A 23887-nucleotide genomic window follows, 5' to 3' on the forward strand; every position below is an offset into this window, starting at 1 on the left:
GGAAAAGGTGTATGAGTGAAGAGTGGAAGTTTCCTTTGTAGGTTAAAAGAAGCCAAGAAGGGGAGAAGGAAAAAGAACAGAATGAGTTAACTGGAAAATATAGCTAGCAAGCTCAGTCCAAAGATAAGATGCTGGCCCCATCCAAGGACATTGTTCACAGCTAAGACTTGGCTGACAACCAAGAAAAGGGGGGCCTGAATGGGCCCAAGCAACTATGAGATCTGCAAAATACTGCCAGGCATTAATGAAACGTGTTAAGTTTCTTTTCTCACAGATAAAAGAAGTGCTAACCAAAGACCCTAGCAGCCCTGCCATTCATTGAAACAAGGAGACTGAGTCTACGTAAAGTCCATCAACGAAAGACTGCTTTGGCTCCACACTGGAAAGGCCCTTTCTAAGTCCTGTTAACCACCAACACCGCTGTGAAGTGCCAAGGACTGCCTACCTGGACCCATGCTTCTCACTGTAAAAAGACCCCTCCACCTTGGGAGAACTCTCCGACTGATGATAAGCCTATTTCTCCTTCTAGCTCTGCTGTGCCTTCTGGACAGCAGGAAAAAAAAAAAGGACAAGGTGAAGTGCTAGTAACCTCTCCCTTGTCCACTGACAGACCTACTGTGCCTTTGGATTTTTCTAAAAGAAGCAAAACCATTACAGGGTGATGGGCTAGTAACCTCTCCTTGTATGATGCTGAACCACACTGTTTCAGGAAAAGAAAAGAAAATAAGGAACACTTGCTTCATTGAAACCACAAAGTCCAGGAATTCCTGACTACAAAAGACATTAAGAACTGACCCTGGTGAAGAAACAAAGAATTATACACTGGCAGGGAGGCTCTTACCCAGCTTATGAGTAAATATTTTCTAACCTCTGGACTTAGACTCATAGCATCCCAGGTACAGGCTGAATGTCTGCTCTGCCAAAAGAATAACCCTTGACTGGGAGTGTCAGTGCCACCAGCCACTCTGAAACCTACCCCAGGCCAAGAATTGGTTTGGCAAATAGATTTTACTGAGTTCCCCCGAACCCAAGGGTTCAGATACCTCCTCGTCTTGGTGGATTGATTCAGTGGATGGCCCGAAGCCTTCCCATGCCGTAACAACACTGCCAAAACGGTGGCCCTCAAATTTGCCAAGGAGATCATTCCCCGCTTCGGGCTCCCCCAGTGGATGAAATCTGACAACGGAACACACTTCACGTCACAAGTCGTTCAAAAGATATCGGATGCCCTACATATCCCCTGGAAGCTCCACACGCCATGGCGACCGCAGGCCAGTGGGGTAGTGGAGCGTACAAATCAGACTCTTAAGCGACACCTCTCAAAGGTCTGTCAGGAGGCTTCTCTTCGATGGCCTGATGCTTTGCCCCTCGTTTTGCTTCGCGTCTGCGCTCTCCCTAAGGGCAGGTTAGGGCTCAATCCCTTCGAGATTATGTTTGGAAGGGCATGGCCTCTGAACGGTACACTGGTTCTGGCAGGGGAATGGGAAATGGGGTACGGTTTCTTATCTCAGTACATGTGCTCTCTGTCTGCTGTTCTTTCTTCTCTCCACAGGTACACCAAAGATTCACAGCCTCTTCCGCTGGATGCCCCGATCCACTCCTTGCTGCCAGGCGATTCCGTACTCGTTCGGACCTGAAAGGACGAGACTCTCCAAGAGCGGTGGAAGGGACCCCACACTGTCCTGTTGGTTTCCCATACAGCAGCAAAGGTTGAAGGACACAAAAAACTGGATCCATCACTCCCGTCTGAAAGCAGTGCCCGCTCCTGAACAGTGGACTGTCGAGACTGCTGAAAAAACTTCAAGCGACGATCTGGGACTTAAACTGTTATTTAAGCGACAATAAGGTTTGCTGGGAATGTCTTGTGCTCCCTTTGGACAGTCGCAGCACACTCTCTGCGAGAACTCTGAGCATTGGTTGTGTTTATTTTCACAGGGCCGGCCTAACCTGGTGGCCTGGTCCCTTTTGTTTTAATCTGCCCGCTATTGGTAATTGTTATTTTGTGGGTATTTGGGGAATTGTAATTCTTAGACCCCATGGTCACCTGCCCAAAATGGAATCAGGTCCAGTGTCTGCCACTGTGTTACTCTTTGCCATAAGGGCACTCCTCTCATTGACTCCCGTTCCCCCCCAGGCACATGCGGGATGAAGAGGAATCCCTATCAACTTAGAAACAAATACGTATGAGGCCCTGAAGGTTTGCTTTGCCCAAGAGTTTAACCTCTCTAACGCTGGGTTTGTGCCCAGATCCCACATCACGCTGCTGGGTTGCCCTGGAGAGTTGTTCCCCCAAATTGGTCAGACTTCTGTCAAAGGTGGATGGTAACACTGCTCTACAGCCAAAATGCTTCTGAAATAAATGTAGTCAAACTTTACTAATTCTGGGTCACTGAGAAAGAAAATGATGCTTTAAATTGTTGATTGGCTCTAGTTTTCAAGATATGCTTTTGGGTCAGTATATACGACCCTTGACTTGGGAATGGCGGAGGATAAGTGAGTTATAAAGGGAAGGGATCTCAATTTAAACCAGAAATGACTAAAATACATCTTTGACTGGATCTATGAATAAATCTATGACTGGGTTTGGACAGTACTTGCTTTTTAGGCAAAACAATGAATGATGCAATCTGAAGCTGGTATTGCGTCATACATGATATGAATTGCATCATGTTATTCCTAGAAGTCATGGATGATGCAATCATAACGAAGCTTACATCACTCTGATGAACAAATTGCCCTATATCAGCTCTAGAAATCATACAGTGTCGTGCTCTCTTATTTGTCAGTGTTTGATTTTGCAAAGGGACACATTTCTGTTTCGCCAAAGTGAGCAGAGATGCCTCGTACTTGTGTGAACAGTGCAGATAACTTCTGCTATGTTTGTGGTGAAGTGACTTTTGCATCACAAAAGCGCACTATAACCACTATGGTTAAGAAAGCCTATCACCTTTATTTTGGCTGCAAAATTGGAGATCAGGACAAGAGGTGGGCCCCACACATATGCTGCAACACTTGTGCAACAAATCTTTGCCAGTGGTTGAACAGGAAAAGGAAATCTATGCCTTTTGCAGTGCCAATGATTTGGAGAGAGCCAACAAATCATACCAGCAATTGTTACTTCTGCATGGTGCCTCCAGTTGGGAAAGGTGTGTCAAAGAAGAGAAAGTGGACTGTGCATTATCCAAACATTCCATCAGCTATACGCCCAGTACCCCACGGAGAAGGACTGCCGGTTCCTGATGCACCAGAATCATTCTCACTTGAGTCAGAAGAGGAAGAGGAAGAGGATGAAACTTCTGGTCCTGAACCATCAATGTCACAGGACCCACATTTTCTCCCATCCTCCTCCTCTGAACCACACCTCATAACACAAGGTGAACTGAATGACCTTGTCAGGGATTTGGAACTACCCAAGAGTAAGGCAGAGCTGTTGGGCTCCAGACTATAGCAGTGGAATCTCCTGGCAGGTGATGTTAGGGTTTCCATGTTCCGTGACCGCCAAAAGGATCTTGTCCCATTCTTCTTCATGGAAGGTGATCTTGTAGCCTGCAACAACATCGATGGTGTGATGGCAGCCCTCAACATCGTTCACGATCCAGATGAGTGGAGACTGTTCATTGATTCATCGAAGACGAGTCTTAAAGCTATTTTACTGCATAATGGCAATGTTTTGCCATCAATTACAGTTGATCATGCAGTCCATATGAAGGAAAACTATGACAACATGAAACAACTTTTGAGGTGCATAAACTATGACCAACATCAGTGGCAGGTTTGTGGGATTTGAAAGTTGTTGCTCTCTTGCTTGGTCTGCAGACTGGATACACAAAGTACTGCTGTTTTCTCTGCAAATGGGATAGTCGTGCAAGAGATTCCCACTATATCAAGAAAGACTGGCCACTCCGACAGTTATTGGAGCCTGGGAGGAAAAGTGTTCAGCATCCACCACTTGTTGAATCAAGGAAGATTTTGTTACCACCCTTACACATCAAGCTGCGTCTGATGAAGAACTTTGTCAAGGCCATTGACAAAACACAAGCAGCTTTCAAGTACCTCCGTGGAAAATTTCCAAGGTTAAGTCAAGCTAAGATAAAGGAAGGTGTCTTTGTTGGTCCTTAGATTCGTGAACTTCTTCGAGATGATGCATTTGACCATGCACTGCGTGGCAAGGAAAAGACGGCATGGAAAGCCTTCCAGTTTGTGGCAATAAATTTTCTCGGAAACAACAAGGCAGACAACTACAGGTTGTTGGTGGAAAACCTCCTCAAGGCATACAAAAGCCTTGGTTGCAACATGTCACTAAAGATACATTTTTTGCACTCTCATCTAGATTTTTTTCCCCCGAGATGCAGAAAACAGTTCCTGGTAGTTTCAATCCAAACAGCCTGAGACAAAGACTTCTCCGCACTTTAAGTGGTGAGGGCCGTGGTCTGGATTGTAGGAAAAGGCATATGGCCGCTTTAAGGGTTAGAACGCCAGAGTGGCTGGCTGCAGCAGCTTCACCCTGGGTCAGCATGGGGACACTGGCCTATTTCCCCACACCTCACCCCAAGTGACCGGAGGAGATGGGAGACTAGCTGCGTCCAAGCTGACGCAGGAAAAGCACTCTTTTACCTGGACCAGTTGGAGCAGTACCCACCCTCCCATCCATGGAAGTGGTAAATACCAGGTTTTCTCTTTACCTGCTGTGGGTACTACTCTAACCGCTCCTTTCTTGGGGAGATGGGAAGGAATTTTTTCCTGCAGCACCAGATTAGCCAAGGTTAGGTGGGTTTTTTGCTGTCCTCACAGCAGGTTGGGAGCTTAGTTGGGGTGAACATGAAGTGGGAATTAGGCTATGATGTCACAACTCATTATGTAAGCGAGAGGCAGATGTCCAGTGCAGGTATGCTGCAGGGAAGGGATACGGTGATCAGATAAAATGGACTGCTAAAGGAATTAAGAGAGGTATTCTTTAAAGGAGTGGAAATGGTGGAGGGGGTGCTTTGGGGTTCCTATGACTGGTACGGTCGTGGGGTTGGCTCTGTATCCCTTCCCTTTACAGCCCCCCTTAACCCTCATTTGGAGGGTGGGGATGGCAGAGTCCCCGGAGTGGATGGGCTGGTGACCAGGATAGGTAAAGGGGGAAGGCTGACAGCAGCCCCTCCTACCGCTGGTATATGTAAATGATTATGGAATTACCTGCACCATATGCTTTTATCTGCAGGGTATTCCCAAGCATTTAGGAACCTGTTGTGGCCTAATTAAACCACATCCCTTGTCTCCTGTTCTTCTTCTACCACAGCCGGACAATGGGAGTGCAGCAAGCCCCCACTTTTGCCTAGTGTCTTTTGAGAACAATCTGTGTCAACAGCACAGGCAACTAGATAGCAAGAAAATATTCAAAAACCTCAGGGCCATCCCAGGATATTTATTGATAGCTTGTAAACCTGTACAACTGGCAAAAGGACAGGCCTTTGGAAACCTCTAACAATCAAGGGGAGAAGGCTGCACAGATTCTAGCAAGAGGGATGTGGCCCTAGGAGGGCAAATAACTCATTTTGAGGACTGTTTATTTTGCTGGACTTTTGTTTACCTGGGAGGGAAGAGCTGTTTATTGGTGTGGCTGGAGGGCTAACCTAAATTAAGCTACAGAAAGCAAGGAGAGACTCTGGCAGCAACATATCTTGACAATGAGGAGGACTGGTGTTGATCAGTGGCTGCCCCTGAGGAATGACAGATGAGACCCTGCCTCAGCAACCTACAAACAAATTCACTATCTCAAACCAAGCCACTGTACAGTTACAGACTCTATACATACATCTCTCTCTCAGTACGTATAGTATAAAGTTATCTTCCACCAGTGTCACCTTTGGCAGATAAAATACTATAATCATTTTATAGCTGAATGGTGTACAATGCAATGAAAGTTCTTCATGGAAAAAATACTATGTTTTCACCCTTTTACTTTCTTCAGCAGTGATTAGTTCCAGAAAGATGAGGTATCATCATTCCTCTGAAGGCATTGTAGGATATAAGATTGGTCCTCAGAAGTTGGCAACATATAATAAATGTGCTTTATTCCTAAACATCAATCAGTTTCAAGAATGGCAGTTGCTTGCAGAATAGTAATAATAGAAATATTCAGCTAATAACTACCACAGACATTAAAACACTGGATGACAGATGTGAAGTGTTCTTGTATAATTATGGTTTTATAACTAGATACATCAGTTCCTAAATATTTAGTTCCTTACATTTCTGTATTTTTGTAATGAAATTTACATGACAGCATTAAGGTTTTTTTTTTTTTAAACTAAACCAAGAGACAGCTGGTAACTCTGCCTTTAATTAAACTTGGGCATTATATGTAAGGATGGCAATTTCCCAGAATGACTTGTTTCTCTAAAGAGATAAGAGTACAACATATAGCCTAAATCAATAAAAAAAGAAACATGTTGAAAGACTCGTGCCATTATTTTAGCTGAGAATGTTTAGTTAGCAGAAGGGTATTGGGTAATACCCTAATGGAAAATGGAATAGTAGCATGTCTGAGCTACATAATCTATTAGAGAGTCAAGGTGGGTGAGGTAATATCTTTTATTGGTCAGTAGTGTAAAAGAACCTTAGTCTTCATTTTTTCTGAACTATAAAATCTCTGGATATGTAATAGACGATAATCAATAATGTAAGTTTATATCAGTCCCACTTATGACTAACCTTCATAACAATGGTGAACATGACACTACTGACTTCAAGATGGAACCTTATACCTTATTTTAATTCTGGCTTTTGCGTTCATGACAGTTATAACAGGATTAATAGATCTAAGGACTCAATTGTTCAATTTATTAAGAAGCAACACTAAGGGATAGAGGGAAATACCAGTGCACTGCTCCAGCTGATTTTAATCGTTATCCAATGAAGACATCTCAAAGGATGAGCAAGGAATTTAATTTTCGTATATATTCAGTCTCCTGGCCTCCACTGAAAAAATACCTGACAAAATACAAAACAGCCCCTAAGAGTGCTGAGTGGATGTTTTCTTTGAAACACTGTTCACTGATGAAAACTGAGCTGAATTAACTTAAATCCATGGGTCCACCAAGAAAACAGCCATTTGATCTGAAAATAGACTTTAGAACATTTCTCACTGCTACTGTAATAAGACCAGGAATATTTGCTGTTTACATAACACCTTTTGATATCAGACAATATCAAAACATTTTACAAAGGTACTAGAATCTCATATTACAGAAGAGGAGACTGAGGTTCAGAGGGGAAGAGTCGGGTGCATAAAGCCCAGATCTCCCTTGCTCTTGCCAAGAAATCACACTGCCATCTCCCCCCAAAGGGGCCAGTATTTAATTAATAGTGAAATAAATAATGCTTGTTACTGTGGAAAGCAGTAAATCCATGCAAGCTGGTAAACTGCTGCCAAAGCAGTGCAGTTAACACCCACCAGATACCAGCCATATAATTTTTATTTCCATTTCTTTAGGTGACTTCATTTATCTCCTTAATATTCCCAGCACTAGAGATGGACTGAGCTATAAAAGCTGGGGGTAGATTTTGAGCCCCCAAAAGCTCAGTTATGCTTGGATCTAGGATTTTGATTCAGCCCATTATAAAGATACATAGAAAAATCAGATCCTGATCTGAACCTGGATTTGGATTGCAACCTTTCTGCTCCCAAATTTGTGAGTGTTCTCTGATCTGATGGTTCAGTTCAGTAGTCAAGTCCAACTCTACTTTGTGGCACTTGTAGCTATTTTGTATTCAATGTGCTTTAAGAGCACAACGATCCGCTTCACATGCCAGCAGGACACTCCTGGTGAGTTAGCTCAGGTGGCTACTGCTACCAAGTAAATTACACACTAAGGGTCCGATCCTGTAAACTGATCCTCATGAAGGGATGCTTATGTCCACTCACAACCCACTGAAGTCAGTGGGTTCCACACAAATATAGAGTCTTCCTGGACACAACAACTTGAAGAATCGGAGCAGTACTGTGCTCACTCATGGACATTTTCCGTTTCTTTCTGTCTGTCAGTCTAAGAGGAAAGACCTTCATACTGAAAGCATTTCTTTGTTTTAGCCTAAGGAAAATATCTTTGGACAAAAGCAAAAGTTGCTTCCTTTTTCTTGTTGGACATACAGTATTGAGAAGGAATTCTGATTATTATTATTAAAGAAATTTTTATAACAGGCAACATTTGTATGAACTATCATTGACATATTTTGTATGGAATGTTCAATGAGGAAAACTCACAAAAATATAGATGTTTAATGCAAAATTCTAACACATCTGTCCAGCATAGTAAAGTCAGCATTTAAATCCAATACACCACAGAGCCTAGACAAATGCATTTTTGGAATCAAAACAAATAATGGTAATTTAAGAAAATACTATGAAACACGCACAAAGGCTGAACAATACCATATGTTGCACAATACATCTGGTAATCAATTAAGTTTATCCGCCAAATTTCTTAGGAGCCCAAAGAGGCTTAAATTCTTTACTCAGAAATTTAACAAGTAAACAGTAAGCTTTATAAACAGGATGCATTTACAATTAGAAAAAAATAACCATTTGTGGTATTTTTAGCTACATAATACAAATTAATCTTATTAATTATATCCTGTAATGAATTTATGTCTAAGCTTAGCTTTTGACCCCTGCCTTTCAGGGATTGATAGTTTGGGATGTGGTTGTTATAATTGTACAAAAGATGAATAATATCTATAAGCCCTTTTACTTTTAATAGTTACTTTTTATGTTGGGAAGTTTGAAATCATGCATGTTTTATAGCACCATTTGCCATTTCACACACTGTATGGATACTAAAGATGTTATCTACCCTCAGTATACAAGCAGCCTTGAAAGTATTTTAAATCAAATTAATTCATGGTTACAGCATTTAAGATACATTGGAAATCCCTAATTCAAGTGGCAATATCACCTATAAAACCAAAATAAATGGAGTAGGATAATAGTTTTCAGACTTGGGTTACAGTGTCAACGTAGAGACTTGAGCTCTGTTAATTCAGCAAGCTTGATCTTGCTTGCCAGAGCATGCCTGTCAATATTTAGCTCCCAGGGAGCATGTCACGAGTCTTTACGAAAACTAGCTTAAATACAAAATACTACAGCAGCTGCTGTGATCCTTTTTCTAACACTGAGATTAAACTGCTGAAATTTGTTTTGAGCTTTTAAAACCAGGAAACGTGTTTTCCATACACCTACTGTAACAAGAATATGAGAAATAGCCTTAAGGGATTGCAAATGCTCTTATTAGAGTTTACTAAAATATAGAAAAATATCAGCTATTTTACATGAACCTATTGCAAGATATTTTTACATCAGGCATGTAAATTCCACTTTGACTTTTTTCTCTCTGACATGAGATTAGAAAACAGGCAAAGTTAGAATCGGCTGCTTTGATGCCTTCAGAAAAAGTTTGTAATGCAGACAAGTCAAATAAGCCCCCAAAATTTTCTAAAATGATCAAGTTTCATGCCTATCAGCCTATGAGGAGACCTGCATGACAAAGCTCTGTTTGCCAATACATCAGATTTTCAGCATGTCACTTTTTCCTTTAGGATTCCTGCATGTAAGGCTGCCCAAACACCAAGAAAATGTCACCAATTTCTGTTGGGGCAGCTGGGAGCAGACTTGGAGGATCTGCCAAGATCAAAGGTGTCCTGGTGGGGAGGGTGGCACCCAGGAGCAGCTCAGCAATGCAGAAGGTGAAAGCAGTGGGAAAGCACTAGTGCTTCCATGCCTTCCCCACCTGACAGACCTCTTGTGATTTGTCAGAGAGGAGTCCCACTGATGTGATCCACTGAGGACTTCCAGAGGTTTTCACAAGCTTCTCAGGGAGATGGGGGAGAAGAAAAGGGGGAAGACACCCTCCCTGATGACTTTCTTAGACGCTAAAACTACCAGGCAAATCAATAAGCAAGCTGCTGCACAGTATACTCTCAGAAGTGCAAAGAAACAGCCTAGAATAACCACCAGTGAACATGGTCCCTTCGTATTCCCACTTTCAAAATCACCTCTTTGGTAGGATTTGAGAAAGCCATTTAGTTTAATAGAGAAAGCAACTATGCAGATTCCACAATATCTTTCCCCAAGAACGTACACTCCTGACACACAAAGTTTCTCAAAGGCTGCAAAAGGAGTACCCCTTGTTAAAATACAGGCAGCACAGCACTGGGCAACTGTCCACAAATCAGTGGACATATTGCCAGGGCTGGCAGAATCAACAGTCATGCATCTGATGTGGCAGCTATAGCTAAGGGTGGCAGTCAATATTTAGGCATGAGAGTTGCTGGGATGAGCTCACCTAGGGTGATCAGCCAGCAAGTGTGAAAAATCAGGACAGGGGATGGGGTAATAGGAACCTATATAAGACAAAGCCCCAAATATCAGGACTGTCCCTATAAAATCGGTCACCCTAAGCTCACCACAAACAGATCATGGACTGATAATCAGCCATTTTTTCCCCAATCCAGTCAGTAATGTCTACAGGACCTTGAAGCACGTAGGCATGGCTGTTCACAACTGAACATCATGTTGTGTTTTCACCAATGCATATGATTGTCAAATGTAAGTTAAGGCTGCCTCTCCTTTTGGTAATCTCCCTTTTGGGTTTGTTAGGTGGCAAAAAGCTCCACTGCATCCGTAGAATGTCTTAACTTTGCTGAGATTGGTATGGTACTGTAGAAACCAAGTCATTGTATTTCCTGATCTCTTGACACTAAACACACCTTTTTCAGACACCTTTCCACATTTGCCTTCTGTACATACCACAGTCACTTGGGAGCCTGATTCAAACTCTGAAGTATCTAGTTACAACAGGGCACCAACCTTAATGTTGTTCATCTGCTTCCTCTGTGACTCAATAATGGTGGTTTAATCCTTAACTGTCAGCTCCCTTGTGGATTTAAAGCCAGGTCTTTTAACAATGAGCTTTATACAGTGTATGTTAATCGGAAAGACTCCGGCAATTATCTGGGAATATAGATATTGCAAATGGGTGATTAACTGGCAAACAGAATTACTACAGTAGTTTTCCTGTAGGATTTTTGTATGTATTTATTGCTTTTAAGAGGATGCTTATGCAGCTCATTTTGTACAATACTGTTTCTTGCAAGAATATACACATATTAAAATGCAGATGCCTTGGTTGACTATTATATAGGTTGCATTTATTTGAAAACTTGCAAGGCCAAAAAAAAAGTCCCTGTGGTTGTGAAATACTGTAGTAAACACATTTGGTGATAACTCATCGGAGATGAGGTAACGTGCAATGAAATACAAATCCAAGATCTAACTTTCATAGAACAAATCTGCCTATCTTTCCCCTTCTCTATTTTATGCTGCAGTGTTAGGATTTGCTCACTATTAAAGTAGGATATTAAAAAACACAGAATGCTCACAGGATTTAGCCAAATAAAAATGTGATCACTAGGGTGAAATCACAACAAATCAGAGCTAACTAAGGCTCGGGAAATTACAAAGGTGATTCACAAGAGTGCTGGGATGGAGGGTGATAACAGAAACACTTCCCCCTGAGTAGTTAACTTTATACCCCTCCAAAAATCTCAACACACTCTTTCTTTTTTTACTAAGCCTCTGTAGAACTTGCTCACTCGCTGGTGCACCCTCATGTTGGTGGGTGTTGGGTAGCAGGCTCCTTTTCTTTGAAGCCCCTTGCTGACAGCTGTTCTGGCCCTGGCTCCTTCTTCGAACTCAGCTCTCCAGCCAGGGCACATTCAGTCTCACCCTTTCCAAAGTGCCATACAACTCTAGTCATCAACACAATGTCTTCTACCCATCCTAGGCTCTGCTGCAGTCCCACTCTCCTCTCAGTTTCCCAGGCTTCGCCTCCAGAATCTCCCAATAGAATGTAGAAAACCCCAAATAAACCAAACCTAGCTCCAACAACCATTGCCCATACGAGGCTGAGTTTTCAATCCTGCTTGGTTTCCCCAGCTCCCTATTCCTGGTGGAGAAACAAACACACAGGGGTGTTTCCTTGGAGTCTTGCCCCTTGCTCAGGGCCTACCATCGTGGCTAGCTCCTCTCCTACCGCCTCCCTACAGTTTCTGTCTGGGAGTGAGGGAAATCTCACTCTTTTTTTCCTGGGCGTCTCTATTCTGGGGCCCTGTCCTAGACCTTTCCCTGTACCTTTCCCTTCCTTCCTTAATGAAGAAGACCCAACTGTTCCCCAGCTGTGTCTTATAACAAATTAAGTCTGACACAAGGTGGACTAACTGAGCTCTCAGATTCCTGTGAATCTTTTGTTCACTGGTATTGAGTTTACACATCCCATTACAGCCTCAAACCCTTTTCACAGTGAAAAGATGTAAAATGAAGCCTCACTTTGAAAGTAAAGTTCAGCAAAAATTTTTCACCAAAACATTTACTGAAGTGAAAAATGCAGATTTAGCAACACTGGTGTTGGTGTTGATTTAATCAAATGTTTTCAGGTGACAACAAAACAACTTTTTTTAAAAAAGAAATATTTCAATTTATATTTCATTTTGACTTTTTGAAATGAGACTTAAATCTTTTGATTCAAAATTACTTTTTGTCTCAAAATTTCCTGTAATACTGGTTAAAAGTTACAAAATTCTTAAAATAAAAAAGAACATTTTATTCTGGGTCAAACAAAATGTTTTATTCAACCCAAAAAGGACCTTTTTTAAAAAAAAAACTTTTCACTTAGCCAACCTTTTTTACATTTGTTTTCAGTTGTTTTCTCAACCCGAAGAGAGATTTTTCTCTCAATTTTTTAGAATTGCCAGTGAACTGAAAAATCCATAATTTGCCAAGCTCCAGTCAAAAGCTTGTCCAGATGGTTTTTCCTAGAATACATACATGATTCACAATCCCCATCATAAATCCCCAATGCTGGGTTTGTTGGAGGATTTTTTTTTTTAACTGTGAAATTCCTGGGCCCTGGTTTGCATGCAGGAACCCAAGGAAGGGAGCACAAGCTGACTCAGTGCCTAAACTGCTAGAGCTAGCACAGCTGTCTAGCTGCCTGCAGATGAGCCGGTTTCACCACTGTAAAAACAACAAGGAGTCTGGTGGCACCTTTAAAACTAACAGATTTTTTTGGGCATAAGCTTTCGTGGGTAAAAACCTCACCTTCTTCGGATGCATAGAGTGAAAGTTACAGACACAGGCATTATATATTGACACATGGAGAGCAGGGAGTTACTTCGCAAGTGGAGAACCAGTGTTGACAGGGCCAACTCAATCAGGGCGGATGTAGTCCACTCCCAATAATGGATGAGGAGGTGTCAATTCCAGGAGAGGAAAAGCTGCTTCTGTAATGAGCCAGCCACTCCCAGTCCCTATTCAAGCCCAGATTAATGGTGTTAAATTTGCAAATGAATTTTAGTTCTGCTGTTTCTCTTTGAAGTCTGTTTCTGAAGTTTTTTTGTTCAATGATAGTGACTTTTAAATCTGTAATAGAATGACCAGGGAGATTGAAGTGTTCACTTACTGGCTTATGTATGTTACCATTCCTGATGTCCGATTTGTGTCCATTTATTCTTTTGCGGAGGGACTGTCTGGTTTGGCCAATGTACATGGCAGAGGGGCATTGCTGGCACATATAACATTAGTGGATGTGCAGGTGAATGAGCCCTTGATTGTGTGGCTGATGTGGCTGGGTCCTCTGATGGTGTCGCCAGAGTAGATATGGGGACAGAGTAGGCAACGAGGTTTGCTACAGGGATTGGTTCCTGGGTTGGTGTTTCTGTGGTGTGGTGTGTAGTTGCTGGTGAGTATTTGCTTCAGGTTGGGGGGTTGTCTGTAAGCGAGGACTGGCCTGCCTTGCAAGGTCTGTGAGAGCGAAGGATCATTTTCCAGGATAGGTTGTAGATCGTGGATAATGCGCTGGAGAGTTTTTAGCTGGGGGCTGTATGTGATGGCCAGTGGTGTTCTGTTATTGTCCTTGTTGGGCCTGTCCTGTAGTAGGTGATTTCTGGGTACCCGTCTTGCTCTGTCAGTCTGTTTCCTCACTTCCCCAGGTGGGTATTGTAGTTTTAAGAATGCTTGATAAAGATCTTGTAGGTGTTTGTCTCTGTCTGAGGGACTGGAGCAAATTCGGTTGTAGACAATGGATCGTGTGATGTGTCTTGGATGGAAGCTGGAGGCATGTAGGTACGTATAGCGGTCAGTAGGTTTCCGGTATAGGGTGGTGTTCACTGTGTTGTTAATTCATCCTCAATCCAAAGTGAAGAGGCTAGCTCAGTGGAGGAGCCAGCTGAGCAGCTGACATTGGTTACAGAAGACGATGGGACACATTCTCAACAGTGACAATGGAGAGAAAAGACAGTATCTGGTGGCCCAGCTTTCCACATCTCTCAGAAGTGCAGCTGCTGTCTGTGAGTCAGTGTGGATGGGAAAGAAGGAGAAGAGGCACCTCTGAATTATAAAATGTCTAATTCTTTATCCTTAACTCTGACTTTCCTGGATCTTCTTCATTTTTCAGTTCTTCACTTACTGAACATATGTGGTGCATGTGTTGTTGTTCTTTTTTTGCCAAAGTAACAGATACAACTTTACAATCTTAACTCCATCCTAAAGTATCTCTATCAGAGAATGTCCTTTAAATGGTTTTCTTTGAAGAAATGTAAGCACTTGCTGTAGATCTTTCTGATGAAAAGAGATTATTACTCTGAATACAAAGGTGATTAAAACAAACATATGATATTCAGTGAAATACTAGAAATCAGTATTAAAAATTAAGTAATGCCCTGGAAAAGACTGGGACCTAATTGACCCACAGCAGGTCAGCACTCAGAGTTTTTAAATCTGCTAGCACAGCTGTACACCAGAGTTGTTTACAAACTCTGCCACATCCTTGACCTTGTTGGAGCTAAAGTTAGAAAACATTTGTGCTGTGAACAAGTAAAGTGTATAAGCTCTATTGGAGACAATAAACCATTCTCATTAATTCTACCACAAGGTTTCATGTGGAACTCAAAGTCAGCAGCAAGGTCACCTGCAGGTCTGATAAAGTCAGCAGCAAAGGATCTTGTAATATCTACATCTGAATTCAACCACACCTAGACCTATCTCCTGGGCCAGCTCCTCCCTCTCCTTCTTACATCAAGGTTCATTGAATTCTCAAACCCTGTCTCCTAGCATGGTTTCATCATCACCTGACAAAGGCTTGCAACAGTGCATGGACAGCGAATACTTGCTGGCCACCTGATTAAGCCGAAACGACCACCCAAAATGCTCATCTGGGTCACCACATCATAGCACTAACACACCAGTCCCAGCCACTTACACATACTGATTCATAAGCAGTCCCTGCTCTTGTACCAAAAGCTTGGATCCTCCTGCATTGAAATATCTGCATGGCTGCGGTTTGTTGTTTTTTTTTAATCTGCAAGAGTGACTCCTCCTTACTTCCAAATGCAATGTACCTCACTTCCAACTGCCTACACATACTGTGCATCTGTTTAACTGCTCCCTGTCCCCAAAGCTTAGGCCCATTTCCCAGTAGTGAAAATCCACCCCATAGAGGCTAACCCCCCGATTCTCCAATTGTACAGCAGTCCTTCACGCCTCCTCCTTTATTTTTCTCCCTCACTGTTGCCCCAGGCAATCTGACCAGTCTGTATTCAATCTAAATCCTCCAGTCCTCACTCTGTATTTGGACACAATTCCCATTGACTTAAGTGGGATACCAGGGGGAGTAAGGTGTGAAAGATTTGGCCTGAAGACTGGCATATACATACTATGTATCTTATGAGGTGCTGAGACTTGCTGCAAAACAAAAACTTTGCAACAGGCTTTACCAAAGCTTTTTACTATTTGAAATTTTTTATATTTTACGTTCACTGCCATATTAGAGTGAATGGAAAAATACTTACTGGTAAATATCAAGGATTTTCCAAAAATAATAATTGTGCATAAGACACTTAAAACAGCTATGACATGTGAACTGCAATAGAAGCTTTATTTGATTTGTAACCTTCCTGCCAGCAACAAGGGCTGGGTTCAATAACTAGGGGTTCCTTTTGACAGTGCAACACTGAACTGGCCTGAGCTCCCAACCAGTAATCTGGAAAAATTACACACGACCCTTGGGTGCCACTAAGAGGCAATACTTCCCCCTCACAAGCACAGAGTCTGTGTATGGAAAAGAAAACTTTTAATAAAAGAGGAAAGGAACCTGGCATTAAATGGGGAAAATACCACAAGCATGGCTTGAAAACACATGACCATTAGCAACCCCCTGCCCCCGAGTATATTGGGCAGTGTTCTTTTGCTCAGTCTCTCACCTTGTGGTGTGAAAGTCCAACAACAAATGTCCTTTTAACATGCTAGTCCCTCTCCCTTCACTGCACGTGACTCACAGTTGTCTTTCGTCAGCATCGACCCAGAGTTCAGAGGTGCGTTTGCATGAGTTCACCTCCCACCATGGGCAGGCGGCATCAAGCAACCCTTCAGCTGCTGTTGCTGTGTCATTTACTCTGCATCACTACCCACTGCCACCACTCCATGGTCACTCATTCTCACTCTGGCCACTTCGCCAGAAGCTCAGTGGTCGTTCACTTCATCACCGGCTGCTCCACCATCATTCATTACACCACCGGCCTTCCGCCACTGGCCACTCAACCATCATTCACTGTGCCATGGGCTGCTCTGTCATTAGCCGCTCCGCCTTCATTCATTCCACTGCCAGCTGCTCCATCATCATTCACTCCGCCATTGCCATTTCTACAGGGATGTCTTGAGTTCCCATCGCTTAACACAGCTCTCAGTGATTTCAGCTGTTAGGGGGGGAGCCTCACTGCTAATGCAGGTTGGGCAGTCTCTTTTACCAGAGACACTATTCCATAGAAGGCCTAATGCTTAGACCTGGTTATTAATGATTTCAGCTCTAGTAAGCCACAACAAAAGACTCTCAATTAAGTTTTAATCAGCTCTGTCATTACACAGTGGAGAAGGGGAGAGTCAAATGGTTTAGGGTCCTGAGGCAGGGCCCACACCACCAGATAGAAACACCTGTCCCCACCCTCCCTCATCTTCACTGGGCTTTGGCACCCATACACCCTGCTTTGCAAGCACAGTTCAGTTGAGGGTGAACCCCTAGTTCTGCTCCCCTTGATTTACACAACACTTTATTACCCCTGCACCCAATAACAAAGTGTTTTGCAATCCAACACCAACCAAAAGCGATCATTTGGGCAAGGCAGCTCCATCATGCTGCACACCTAGGCAGCGTGGGTGTGTCTATGCAAACAAGGTCAGTTCCTGAAATCTTCTCCCCCAGCTCATCACTAGCGAGCTCATTCAGACCCTACTTACAGATAGCTTTCAGCATTTTTACTAGTAAAAGAATTGATCCAAAATATTTTGAAGGATTTTTTGCATGTGCTTGTTTAAAATTAAAAGTGCCTCATAATCAAAAATGTAAGAGAGGTTAATTCTTCACTGGATCTGTCATGCTTTCTCAGAATGTTAACCCTGCTGCCATAACCAATAGCAATAGTCCCAATCCTGTTCCTGGTACTGGGAGTAGAATTAGTTTCATGCATAGCTGACAACAAAGTTCACATATCTTGTACATTCATGTCTATTAACCACTGTAAGCAGTATTGAAAAAAAATAATAAACCCAATCATATTTTCTTTATCCATTCATTTCCCCCTCCCTTTATTTCAACAGACGAGACTGGCAAATATTTGGAAAGATAAGGAGATTCACGCAAGAACCAGGATAAAGTTGTACAATGTCATTGTGATGCCCACATTGTTCTCTGCTTCTGAAACTTGGCAAATGCTATTACAAAAGACTGGCCAATAGACTATAGAAAAAGAAAGCTGATGTGCTTTTGGCATGTGGTATAGATGTAAAAAAATTATATTTTCCTAGCCAAGCCCTCTATATTGGATACTACATTGTGGAAGACTGAAAAGAGGAGGAGAACAGATGATATATCAGAAAACCATTAAGAAAGATGTCGCTCTCATGGAAGCAGACTTCAATGGAGCAAGAAATGTGGCACTAGACAGATGGAGGTGGAAACACTGGGTTGCCTCATCGTTCACAAGGCATGAAAACATCTAATAATAATAAAATGATAATAATTTTCTTCAATAGTCTAGTTATATCCATAAATTGTTCTTGCTAACTGCAGAGTGTAAAATGTTATAACTGTCTATGCTAATCACATCAAATGCTACGTTCTGTTTTATGAGGAAACCTGGTGCAACATATTCCACTATTTTAACTGCATGCATTGACTCCCATTTCATTGATGCCATTTTGACCCAGATTAAAACTAAATGCATTATTGCACTGCATTGCTGGATAGAGTAGTTCTTAGTCATTCTCTTTTCATACCATATATGAAAGTGTCTGAATAAAATGTATCATTTCAGCCAAATGACCCTTTAACGCTAGTCTTCACCTCTAGTAGGGGATACTACCATAATCAATATAAGGTGGTACCTCAATGGATAACTGTTCATTAAAAAAAATCATTTGAAAATGAAATATTTTCACTGGAGACATTTTATATAAATTTTGATGTAAACAATGAAAACTACATGGTGTTCAACAACAGTAACATACACATTAATCTAATCATGTGTTATTAAAACAGCAGTGTATGACCAACTACTGTTGTTTGCTGCAACTTTAAAAAACTATCCTGAAAGGAATAGCAATAGTTAATGCTGACTGGATAGTTTTCTAGGGGTTTGGAACAAATAAATTGCTTTTAATCTGAAAACAACACTGGGTGATAGTTGGAGGATTCAAAGCAACTAACAGATAAATTTGGTGAAGAATCTCATTCTAGTCATGCCCTCCTCTCCTAATTTCCCTTTTCACTGTTTTGTCTTCTTTGCCTGTTCCTCAGGGAACTGAGTGATTGATAGCCTAATCCAATGACTGTATTACAGCTGCCTCAACTTGGACTCTTTTCCTTATCATTAGCAGTTAGCCTATGGTTAAATTCACAGCTCACTGCTTGGTACAGCCCCTGAGATTTAAGGGTCTGGCCTTTAGAAAATATTTAACATAAAACTGAAATCTTGACATACTGAGAAATCAGTTCTCTGTAAGGCTTCTTTAATTAATCCAGTGTACAGTACCATTGTTCTATATGAGACTGTGACATGGTGAACTGCTGCTGAAACTCACCGCATTTTTTCCAATGATATAAGCCAAACTAACTTTGCTTTTAGAGTAAAGCTTTTGTTATTAATTTCAAGTTTGGTATGAACTCTTTGAAACCAACAGAAGGAAGAAATATTGCCATATTTAAACGCTTTATCCAAAGACCTGTGCTTCACTCTTAATAGATGATTAGTTTAGTTCTTCAATGGATAAATTTAATTAGTTTTAAAAAAATGTGTTATATTTATTAAATGTTTCAGTTTCTGTAAGTATACTAGAAAATATTAAAAGTGGAAAGAAAAAGATGCTCAGTTATGTGACCTTATCTGCAGAATAATACTTATTTTTAAAATGGCTATGGAAAGGATGTAGACCTTGATCTACGTTGTAAACCTTTGCCCTAGTTCCAGTCAGTCGATGAGCTGCAAGCTTCTATGAAAATGGCAGCTGAGTCCCAGATGAAAAATTATGCATCTCATAAACTGCTATTCTGCTGAAATGTCAAGCTACGGCAGGTCTGTACCTCAAACTCAGCACTTGGCATTTTCCTTCTGTCTGCTTTGTTGCCATGAAGCAAACATGAACAGTGAGGATTTGTGTAGGGCAGGTAGCAGGCGAGCTCACTGTCAAAAATCTATTATTAGGGCTCTGATCTCTTTTGCAACAGACCAGTGACGGCAGTACACTGAGAGAAATCAGGCTGCAGCAAAGACATAACAGAAAAAAGAGAATTCTTTGTGAATCTGTACATAATATATGTAAATGAGTCTTTAATGGCTGAGCTACACTTAACAGAAATAATAACCCCAAATTAAAGCTCTAATATATATTTATTCTGTACTCCTGTTCTACACTGTTCTCTAAATACATTTTAATATATACTCTTTAACATGTTTCTCAATGTATATTTATGCTAACATAAGTGTATATACATATATTATTTATTTCCAGTGATAGAGAGATTTCCATTAATGTCTAGTGATCAAAATCAGCACCAAGCAGTCACTGAGAAAGACGTGATTATGAAAGTGAAAGCTCTTATTTTTTTCAGATTTTCTTTTAATGGTGTGTCATTGACTTAAAATAAAAAACAGCACTTATTATACATACAACTTTCTCCCCTTCAATTGAATTTATACATTTAAATAGATTAGAATATATGTTCCTATTAATAATGCCAATTATTTCACAGAATATGTAACACCCTGTTAAAAGACACAATTGGTGTATCACAGTGATTTTCATAAAAAGAGACAGCTCCACTAAATTACTTGAAAGGTAACTAAAATTAAGTATCAATACTGAATTGTAACAATTATATGTTCTCACATCTGCTAACTGAACCTACTATAGATATGTTCCTTCCAAGATTTCCTGATGGTCAGCCACAGTTCTTATGAGAAAAAATGTACTGTAAAGGTTCAACAAAGCTGTAACTTTGTCATTCTCCCTTATACAGACACACACACACAAACATACATTTTAGTACATTATATTATAGTTACATAAAACAACATTACACTAACCTTATAAAAATATGACAGTGTTCAATAGTAATGGCAATATCACTATTGTAAAATGGGTTCATGGCATTACTGTAGAACACTGCCAGAATGTTTATCACAGTAACATTAAGGGGAACATATTTAGCACATTGTGTAGGGATTTAGCTTTTTAACTACTTTTAACAGAAGTATTTTGCTGAAGTCCAGCACATGGTGTTACAAATGTATTGTTAAGGATCTGGCATGGGGAGTGGGGGAGGGGAAGAGACAGGAAGCCAGAGAACTCAAAAGTTAATTCTTAACCCACTCCATTTTGCCTATAACAGGTACTCTGTATTTTTATAAAAACAAAACACATCTGGAATATGTAAATACCATGTGAAAACTTATGGCAAAATTTCAGATTTTTTTTTCTGTTTAAAGTTAAGTACCTAACACCTCTAGTACCTATAAAACACACAATTTTCAAATTATTTACTATTTACATAGTAGACTGTAACATCTCTCTCAGAGCCAGCCATAACTATTTTTTGTGCAAATACATGTAATGAGAATTAACTTAAAAAAAATATTTAATATTGCACATATACAGGAAGTACTAATAGTAAAATGCTTATTGAATGTCTTATAAAAGCAAACTATAGTCCTGCAAGCACACATGATCAGCTTAATGCATGTGAGTAGTTCCAGATCTCAGTATTGTTCCCTTAACAGTTAGGAGAAACTAAATGGGAGGCTCTGACCCATACAGTTGCCCTGTGTGAGGGAGTGGACAGCTACTGGGATCTCATTTAAGGAAGTGGATGAATTAGGGTTGCCAACTTTCCAATTGCAGAAAACCGAACATCCCTGCCCCGCCCCTACGCTGCCTCTTCCCAAGTCCCTGCCCATGCCCCACCCCTACTCCGAGGCACCCACCTCCGCTCACTCCATCCCCCGTCCCTCAGTCGCTCACTCTCCTCCATCCTTGCTCATTTTCCCCAGGCTAGGCAGTGGGTTGGGGTACAGGAGGGAGTGAGGGCTCTGGGGTGGGGCCAGAAATGAGGGATTCATTTCTGCAGGGGACTCTGGTCTGGGAGAGGGGGTTAGAGTGCGGGTTCTGACTGGGGGTGCAGGCTCTGGTGTGAGGATGGGGCTGAGGAGTTCGGAGTGTGTGGGGTTGCAGGTTCTGGGAGGGAGTTTGGGTGTGGGAGGGGGCTCAAGGCTGGGGCAGGGGGTTGGGGTAAGGGGTGCAGGCCTTGGGAGGGAGTTTGGGTGCGAGAGGGAGTTCCAACCTGGGGCAGGGAGTTAGGGTGCAGGGTCCGGGTGGCGCTTACCTTAGGCAGCACCCAGAAGCGGCCGGAAGGTCCAGCTCCTAGGCGGAGGCGCAGCCAAGTGGCTCTGCGCACTGCCCTCACCCACAGGTGCTGCCCCCACAGCTCTCATTGGATGCGGCTCCCAGCCAATATGAGCTGCGCAGCTGGCACTTGGGGCGGGGGCTGCGCACGGAGCCCCTGTGGCCACGCCTCTGCCTAGGAGCCAGAGGGAAATGCCGGCTGCTTCCAGGAGCCCCGTGAAGCCAGAGTAGGCAGGGAGCCAGCCTTAGCCCCACTGCGCCACCAACTGGACTTTTAACGACCTGGTCAGTGGTGCTGACCGGAGTCGCCTGGTCCCTTTTCAACCAGGCGCTTCCAGTCGAAAACCAGATGCCTGGCAACCCTAGGATGAATATAATATTATTCCCTCCCTAAAGAGCTGGCACAGGAGACTATGGGTATACTGTGGCCTTAGAGCTGTGTTGTGAGTGCATAGCAGCAATGGTGCTTCACTGCAACCTGTGGGGGAAGGATTCTTTCCTCTTGAACTCCATAGACCTCTCCAGCATACAGCCCAGTTATTCTATTTCATCTGTGAGCTGGGTTTAGGATTTGACCGCCAAGGAGTAGTTTCCAGTGTCAAAGTAATCACATCAACAATACAGTACAATGAGAGAAACAACAATGCTTATTGATGTTCAGCAATTTAAAACAGGTTAAATAACACTTAAAACAGGAATCTATTTTCCCATTCAGCACCTGGGAAGTTAACACTGAATATAACAACTCCAATTTGAATTGTACTTTCAGAAGAACATTATTAAACTGCTGTCTCTGGAAAGAGATTTAAAAAGATGACAGAAGCACATCTCTGAGACTACCCTGTAATTCCAGGCAGTGAATTCTCTAAACAGCTGTTTTGATTGGCCTTTTTATTCCTTTTAAATAAATCAAAGGAAAATATTTTCCACACCCTAATTCTTTAATAGGAATTTAAAAATATAACTTCTTTCAAATGAGATCTTTCCCATGAAAGGGTGGGTAATTACAGCCCTTCCAGATGCAGTCACTTCTGTACAAAGCAGAGAAAGGGAGAGATAGCCCAATGGGAACAGTTCATAAAAGAAGTTTCTGTAGTTTATACCATGGTGAGGGCACATCCATAATCCTCTATATAGGAAGTCCATTTCTTGGGAAAGGTTTGAAGTGGAAAAGTCAGGCCACATCTGGATAAGGACATTGACAGACTTTACCATTCACTCTGTAATGTACGTTTTTATTAGAATAATGTATTTCATTCAGTAATACAAGAATAGTAAAATAGCAGAAAATGGCATGCTACCCACCCTTAGGACAACTTCAGTGCTAGCATAGAAAACAGAGCAACTGGACATATTACCTTGCACTGTACATCCCTCCTGAGGGGAAACCCTTGATAAGAAGTACCACAAGTCCATTTCAAACTAGATGAAACAAAGCACCACATAGTCTATTGCAAGGAACAAGCATGTATTGGCAGGGAGATGATCTAGATGACCACAAGGTAGGACCTTTCCATCTCTAATATCTATGATCCAGACAGCTTCTCCATAACTAGTGTGTACATTCCAGTACAATGGGGATCTTTTATAAAGACAGTAGCCACTCAAGTATTTTGCTTTTGTAAATCTTGTAAAGAAAATGGGCCATATTCACCACTACCTTTGACTTACATCAAAGATAAATTTTAGCCCAAAAAGATGATCTGATGTTTTTTTCTACTTTTGAAAGAGCAACAAAAATCTATACGGCTGCATAGAATGTAAAAGAAAATAATATAAAGCAAGCCTATAGGCATGTAAATGGTCTTATCTCCATTTAACAGACAGGGAAACTAAAGCATGGAAAGGTCAAGTGTCTGGTTCAGGGACACACAAAACAGGACCTTGGTGAAGCTGCTA

General features: G+C 41.8%; 1 protein-coding gene and 1 long non-coding RNA gene across 17 annotated transcripts in view; one reads left to right on the forward strand and one right to left on the reverse strand.

Moving 5' to 3' along the window:
* LOC101944254 (uncharacterized) overlaps positions 1-3649 on the forward strand; it is a 30039-nt gene extending 26390 nt beyond the window's left edge. For both annotated transcript variants that reach the window (XR_010590013.1, XR_257097.4), the window contains exon 5: positions 1553-3649. This is a non-coding gene — a long non-coding RNA (uncharacterized LOC101944254). The remainder of the gene's footprint in view (positions 1-1552) is intronic.
* DPYD (dihydropyrimidine dehydrogenase) overlaps positions 1-23887 on the reverse strand; it is a 612292-nt gene that overhangs the window by 97091 nt on the left and 491314 nt on the right. The gene's annotated exons all lie outside the window — the stretch shown is intronic.

Source organism: Chrysemys picta, chromosome 8, assembly GCF_011386835.1.
Source record: "Chrysemys picta bellii isolate R12L10 chromosome 8, ASM1138683v2, whole genome shotgun sequence".
Classification (NCBI taxonomy): domain Eukaryota; kingdom Metazoa; phylum Chordata; order Testudines; family Emydidae; genus Chrysemys; species Chrysemys picta.